This window comes from Thunnus maccoyii, chromosome 24 (assembly GCF_910596095.1).
Source record: "Thunnus maccoyii chromosome 24, fThuMac1.1, whole genome shotgun sequence".
In the NCBI taxonomy this organism is placed as follows: domain Eukaryota; kingdom Metazoa; phylum Chordata; class Actinopteri; order Scombriformes; family Scombridae; genus Thunnus; species Thunnus maccoyii.
This window is the reverse complement of record NC_056556.1, coordinates 10,275,261-10,283,152: the sequence shown is the minus strand read 5'-3', so window position 1 is coordinate 10,283,152 and position 7,892 is coordinate 10,275,261. Positions and strand designations below refer to the sequence as shown.

The 7,892-nt window shown below is 36.6% G+C and overlaps 1 protein-coding gene across 1 annotated transcript in view; it reads left to right on the top strand.

Moving 5' to 3' along the window:
• Nucleotides 1-7,892, top strand: part of LOC121891932 (nectin-2-like) — a 933,424-nt gene that overhangs the window by 408,321 nt on the left and 517,211 nt on the right. The window lies entirely within an intron of this gene.

Here is a 7,892-nt window from a genome sequence, read left to right as displayed (position 1 = left end):
TGTTGACATGTATTGTAAAGCGCTTTGAGTGGTCAGAAGACTAGAAAGTCGCTATTTAAATGAAGTCCATTTACCATTCATCTTTTTCCTGCAAAATTCAATCTGAAATTTATGCTCAGTAACCCCCTTGAAAAAGAGGGTTGTTTTTTTTTTTTAACAGAATGAGTTGATTACTTTGTTGTACATTCTGACGTATTTTCCACTCTGTATAGTGTGCTTCAAGTGAACTACTTGGTTCATAGTGTTGTCCAGTGTTGTCCAAACACTGTTTCGACCTTTTCCAAATGGCTTCACACAAAGGCCGTGCAACACCAAAAATTGGTGTTATGGTGGTGGAAATTATTGACATTAAGCCACATATTGGGAAAACACCCAGGAAAACTTGGGCACCCCACCATCCACCATCTGCTGTGGTTAAACACGCACCTCACAAACATTGATAATCACATCATCATTCCATTGCTTTGCATAGACAATCGACTGAATTGCAGCCCAAGACTGGCTAGCAAGGGACCAGGTAGAATTTTTTTTAAGCAAATATATTGACAATTAACGGTGAATGCTATATAGTAATACCGCCAAGTGAAACTTAAAACGTTTTTTTTATATTTTGTAGTACACACTGACGATTATGTCATATCTCCTTCTGTTGTGGTGGCTGTGTACATACTCGAGGTACTGCACACCGGTGTGTAAAACAAAACACTGTTTAGGTGGAGTTTTAAGTTTTGAATGTGAATTTAATGAAAATTTACAATGACTATGCCTTTTGATTTTACTGGAAATGTATTAATGATGCTTTTATGTTTTGCTTTTTCTCAGTCTTTTATATCTATGTTTTCAACACATCATAGAGTGCACTTTGTTAATATAACACATGATACTTTACATATGTATGTGCTAACACTCATAAACTGTTGAAAGGATCGTAACAGGGTCCAAGCTGCACACTAGTGTAGGAAAATAAGCATTTGTCAAATGTTTTTTAGTTTCTACACTTATGATAGAACTCAAAGGGTGTCTTCCGCTCAAATGGTTTCAATTTTTGATGAACGTAATTGTGAATTATGGTGCCATTGTGCTTATTTGTAAAAACTGATTTACAGATGTGAAGGGGAGAACATTGAATAAGTGTCTCACACTTTCCTCCTCTACTGGATTGATCCATTTTATATAATTGCATTAATGCATTTTTCAACAGTTTAACTGTGCAATTAAACTAAATTTAGAACTAAGTTTAGAACCTATTATATGCAAAAGAAACTGTTCAGCCAAATGACTCAATTTTAAAAGACTGGTGTTTCTCAGTGTAGCTATAATGTGCAGATTTTCTCAGGAATAAGCAGGTGCTGGTTCTAAGTCATCTTCCCACATCTGACGTCTCAACTAATGAAAGTTCTTACATCATTGTTTTACACAATAAAAATAAGGATGGAACTACCTAGACCACTCTCCTTTCATTTGATGTTGGTCGAACCTGATATCTTAGTCACTGCTGATAACTTTGTGAGCTTCTATAACTTGACTTTAATGATTCAGGGTAGCAAAATATCTTCATTTGTCATTACTAAGAGAACTTCAGTTAGATTTTACTTCAATAAAAGCACAGTTACTAGTGTAAAAACAAGTATGTGCTTAGAGTACTTGTTCATATATTGCAAAACAAGTTATTTGATTATCTGTCTTATCTTTGAAATTAAAAGCAAAATTCAGTTTGCACAAAATGTTCTTCAGGGATGCTGTAGTTAACAATGCTTTCCATTGCACCAGAAGAAAGTGAAAGGGTATAATAACTTGTTAACACCTGACTTGACCCTACCTTTTGTTTTTGTTGGTTTCCAATTGGCTTGCACCTACAGCAATGAGTGAATATACATAGTCCTTTCTTAAAAGTAGTAACATTAGTAACTTAAAAACATCACCTTAAGTAGCTTTAAGTTAAGAAAGATGTCTGATTGTGTCAGACAGTGTGGAATATACAGTATATATGTATATTATATGTCAGTACTTGTAATTTGTTGCTATTGTGATTTACAGCTTTGTCAGAAATCAGTCAGGAATTCCTGCAGAGTCCAAACACAAAGATACTGTATAAATGTAATAAGAAAACCATAGAAATTAAAGTTTTATTGACTGTAAAAATGAATTTTTTTAAGATGTCATATTAGAAATATGTTCTAGCCAACTGATTCTTGAATGATGTAATCCTTCTCCACTTAGCTGCATAGCACAACAGTAATCACTGCTTAACTTGACACCATTCAGCACTCACAAGTCACCTCTTAATGGAAAAAGAACATCTAACCAAACTCGTCATTCTGGTCCACTTAAAGGCCTCCACCAGGATCTGTACATAAGGGTTATTGAATGTTAACAGTGTGCAGTGTTCAGGAACTACAGAGCTCTGTAGGCCTGACAGAGAATGAAAAAAATAAATACACAGAGTTTTTGTTTAGTTATTATGATGACTGCTAATATTTTGTAGGACATGCAGCAGTGTTGAGAAATCAAAGACTCACATGGATCCACAAAATGTAGGCTAATGCAAAATATGGGCACCTGCGCACAAAGGCAAATTCCACTGATTACAAGGTTCATTCATAAATTACAGACTCCATCCATTGACACCACAAAACAGTGAAAACATCCTTTGCTACAACTTAATAATACAATCCCCAAAAACTGATGATCCCTACGATTAGAAATGAGTTCCATGTAAACAGTATTTCCCAAATTAGTATTTAGCATTTATTAACAGTATATAAACAGTTAAAAGATGGTTTATAAAATACTATAATGTAGTTAATGTTAATTAATGGACTTGCCAACAACTTTCAGTCCTCTTGTGGACACCCATAAGTCGGGGCTGGTGTATAAACCAGATCATGAATGACAATATAGTAAAACATAGTAAAATATGTCTTAATAATAGAAGCTACAATTGCTGACAATTATCATACATTAATAAACACTGCCCTTATATTTCCTTATAACTACATTATAGTCTGTTATAAACATTTATTAAATGATTATAAACATGAAATAGGGGGACTTGAAGTAAAGTGTTACCTCTAAACTTGATGAAAGCCAGGATAAGACTCAAAACTGGAATAAACATTGTAACAGAAGTTAGTTTTTAAAATGATGATGCTCAAAATGGAAACAACAGAGTTTGAGATATCCTGACCCTATGACCCCAGCTTGTTCTCAACACTATATCAAAACTACTACTTCTTCTCCATGCTGTCTTGTCTATTTGACTTTCTCAGTGAAGAGCCATGCCCTCTGGAGCTTCAGTTATTTAGAAAAGGGCAAGGCAGTATCGGGGAGAAATGACTGAGCAGTCACATTTTCCAATTTAATAGATCACACATCCGAACACATTTAAAGTTCAGAGTCAAGTAAGGTGACGTATCCTTATCAGACTTCCTATCAGATCTGTATGGTAATGAAAAATAATGCACCCTCTATATATTAAGTAGTAGTATTCAGTACAGTCACCTGCAATTTATAAGACATAATAAGGAAATTGCGCTCATTACCAGCTGCTGTTGCATGTACTGTGATTTAGGTTTTTCACTTGAAATCTAGTTTGCGGTTCAACACACAAGGCTTTCTAGGAAAACAACTAAGTGTCAAAGAAAAACTTGTGCTTCACAGCAGAAGGCCTGAGGCAAGGACATACCATGAACCAGCAGGCCACAGTATGAGAGGCAGACTGCACTTGCTCTGTAAAAGACACCACAACAGGCAAACATGCCACCACTCAGTCAGTTAAAGATGACATTAACAACAGCCTCTGCCGCAGTGGAAAGTTACAGACTGGAAGTGGAAAGTTACTGGGTAGACACATCCCACACAAGCTCAGTGCAAAAAAAAAAAAATGACAAGAAGGGTTAGACTTTTTTTTTTTCTTTCTTTGGTGTCTTCGAGTTCAAAATCCTACAATATTAGCTGCTGCAGTTTGTCTGTTTTCAGGAAATGTCCCCCTTTTCTTTCTTGACACATTGATAATCATCAAACAAGACAGGATGCTCTTAAACTGAGAACAGGTGCAAGAGTAATTGAAGCAAGATGGGAAAATCAAACATGCAAAAGTTGTAAAATCGGAGCATAAATAAAGGTCCAGTTTTGACAAAGATGCAGAGCAAGGTTGGGACTATGTGTGCAGGTAAACAGTGTATAATGAATCTAAACACCCTCAGAAAGTTTTGATAGTTATTGTAATTATTCAGAAAAAAGTACAGACTGGTAACAACAGGCCATTTTCACTGCAGACACTTGTCATAGTAGGGAAAGCACAGGTGTTACTAATAAAGATGGCTCAGTGTGGCAGCAAGCCAGCATGCACAAAACCAGGAGCCTGACAGCAAAAGGGATTTGTTAATTTTACCATTTACACCTGTGCTTTTTCTTCTGTGACATATCAAAATGTCTTCCATAAAAAAAGCATGCATGTGATGTGCTTGGATACAGAGTCATATATTACAGGTGAGTGTGTTAGCCACATCCACTCCTTTGCACTTTTTTAAGATAATTATTTTGTCTTTATTGGATATAGTGACAGCTGAGATGCAGAGAGGAACTATAGTAGTGAGAGTGAGGGGTTTTACATGCAACAGTAGGGGCCCAGTAGCAAAAATGTACCCTGGGGGACTACTTAACTAGTTAACCCAGTAATGGTGAGCAGTGAGCAGTGTAACAGGTGAGCTGTAAATATTAACCTGCTCCTCGGCTTATATTAAATTCAATCGAGCCACTGAGTACACACCCTGTGTGTGTGGGAGAGTCTACAATTAACCACAGAAAACATGTCTATGTGTGTGTGGAGTTTTTTTTGTGGGTCACAGTTTAAAAACCTTCAACATGCTCGGAATTCATATTAGTTTTGGTAGACCACCAACCCCGACCAATGCGACTGTTGACTCAAAAACCAAAACATACAGATACTGCCTGTGTTGTACTGCGTCTAGGAAAACTGTGTCACCGAGAGAGTTAGAGTGAAAGTTGTGGTGTACGTTTTTTCTATTCCAGATAAGACCCCCGGAAACGGATGGCATGGCAAAAGTTGAGATAAGAGTTCATTTTGTGACTCGAGATCATACCAGAGTGGCATTTGGGCCACCTTGGTGTGATCTGGAGACATTTACAACTGCACTAACACATGTCTTTCCAAATGCAGATAGGAGATCCAGACACTTGTTGCATGTTAATACCAGCATCAGAGTTCCAGTCATTCAGTATCTTTAGGAGTACAGTAAATACACTTGAAGAAAAGCCAAGTATATAGCTAATTTTGGTAATTATTTCATTGTTTATTCCTTTGCTTTCTAACCTCTTCTCTGTCTTTCAGCTGGCCTCCACAGAGGACTCCTGTCATGTTAGACATGGTAAAGTACATGAAGGGTGCATACACACCCATGCCTACTGCGTATTTTGACAACTAGTGAAATAACAGACATAAATATGCATGGATATGCACAGCAATTATTTCAAGTGATATTATTTATCAAACATGTCTCTCTAGTTCTACTTTAAGTTAAAGGTTGTTTTCAAAGAACCTTGGCTTGCAACTGTGAAATGAGCTCATATCCTTTTACAAGTGTAAATGAGATCTTGGGGCATGGTTCAAATCTGAACTCAATATACCTGATGGAGTATGGAGTAAACAGCATAAAAGGGAAAAAAAATATTGATTTAGGCCAGTTTTACCTGGAGTTTGAATGTGCAGTAGATGCTACAGTATTAATAGCTACTATTACTATTACTTTAAAGTGTGTTTTCATTTATTTTATATTATATTATTATATCCAGTGTGTGTCCAAACTTCTGATTGATACTGTAAACAGTATTTTTTTAAATTTTACAGATTTATTTTTGCAACTGTATGCTTGCTTGTAGTCACAGTTCACATTTTTTCATGTTCTGATGAACTAAAAGACACTATATGTTACACTGCAGCAATTAATTGGAACTAATTAATTGGAAAATTATCAATTGGACACAATTTCTCTAAAATTGGTGCCAAATTACATAGTTTTTTCCAGGAAATGTTTATGAAAATATTAAGAAATGACTCTGACATTAGACCCATAGAATCACTTCTTTTACTGAGGTAGAATGAGTCAGGTTATCTGTGTACTCTACTAAGAAGTCCAAATTAGAAAGTCGGTGGTGTAATCTTTATCTTCTAATCAGTGTTTCTGATAGTGCTCATCAAATTATCTTTGCTCTTTAAAGTGTAATAGGATATGATCTAATTTCACAGTTCCAAGCCAAGGTTCTTTGAAAACAACCTTAAACTCAAAGTAGAACTAGAGAGACATGATGTTTGATAAATAATATCACTCGGAAATAATCACAGCTTTCATCTGCTGTGCGTATCCATACATATTTCTGTTATTTCACTAGTTGTCAAAATACACAGTGGGCATGGGTGTGTATGCACCCTTCATGTACTTTACCATGTCTAACATGACAGGAGTCCTCTGTGGAGGCCAGCTGTGATACAGTTTATGTACATACTTGCTGTCAGACATCTGTTATCTTCAAGTGAACTGAATGTGAAGGTGTAGAGAGAAAGACAGAGAAGAGGTTAGAAAGCAAAGGAATAAACAATGAAATAATTACCAAAATTAGCTATATACTTGGCTTTTCTTCAAGTGTATTTACTGTATTCCTAAACTTGTAAATCAAAAGATACTGAATGACTGGAACTCTGATGCTGGTATTAACATGCAACAAGTGTCTGGATCTCTTATCTGCATTTGGAAAGACACTTTCCTGTTATTGAAGTTGTAAATGTCTCCAGATCACACCAAGGTGGGTCAAAAAGGCCACTCTGGTGTGATCTCGAGTCACAAAATGAACTCTTATCCCAGCTTTTACCCTGCGTGCAGATGCGGTGCCCCTTTTTCACGTGTGCCCTTGGCCCCCAGAGAGTCTGTTCACACCACTGGCACTTCAAAAGTGAAAGTGTTAAATGGTTAAATATTGCTTTATCTTGAACACACTGCACTAGAGTTTTAGTTAGAAATGTCCATGTCCATTTTTGCACAGGCATCCTGTAATACTGCAAACTTTATTTCTACTGGGGTCTCAAACTTGACTTCAGAGTGTCTCAAGCATTAAATTAAACTCACCTTGTTAGTGTTTGTGGTTGGTGTTATTCCTACCTGACACCTTGTCACTATGTTTGCATAATTTACTAAGAATCTGACAAACGGTAACTGATGTTCATGGAAACATCAATCAATGGAAACTGTCGTGACTAATTTCCACCACAAGTGGGGAGTCTCAAACCACTCACCACTACTATCTATTGTACTATGCTGAGCAATAGGAGGCTGCTAACATGTTAGAAAAGCCTCAGGAGTGGAAAGTGTTTCCTGGCACAAGCCTGTAGATGAAGACAGAGATGTGAAGTCCAACTGAAGACTCAAAACTGACACTTTATTCCTCACTTTTGCTAAACCCCTATGATGTTAGTACTGACTGTCATTCAGAGTGCTGTATTTAAAAAGAAACTTGATCTGACACTGTTATCAGAGAGGCAAAAGATGGAGGTGCAGGGCATCAAAACATCCGTATGCCCCCAACACCAAAACACACACAAACAAGGCAAGTAAAAGGAGGTTACGGAGCACTGACTTACCACCATGTGCCATATCCAGCCAGGCAATCAATGACAGACAGTCTTTCAATGTCACTTATGAAAAATGCATAGGAGAAGAGATAACTTAAAGTAGAAATTAAATGCTAAATAAACAAAACAATGATGCTGGAAGGCAAAGCAGCAGTGGCAAAGTCCTAAAATGACAAATATGACCACTTATCAATTAGTTTCAACAAGTAAAATGTACATATTGGCTTGGTTTATTAGCTTCTAACAT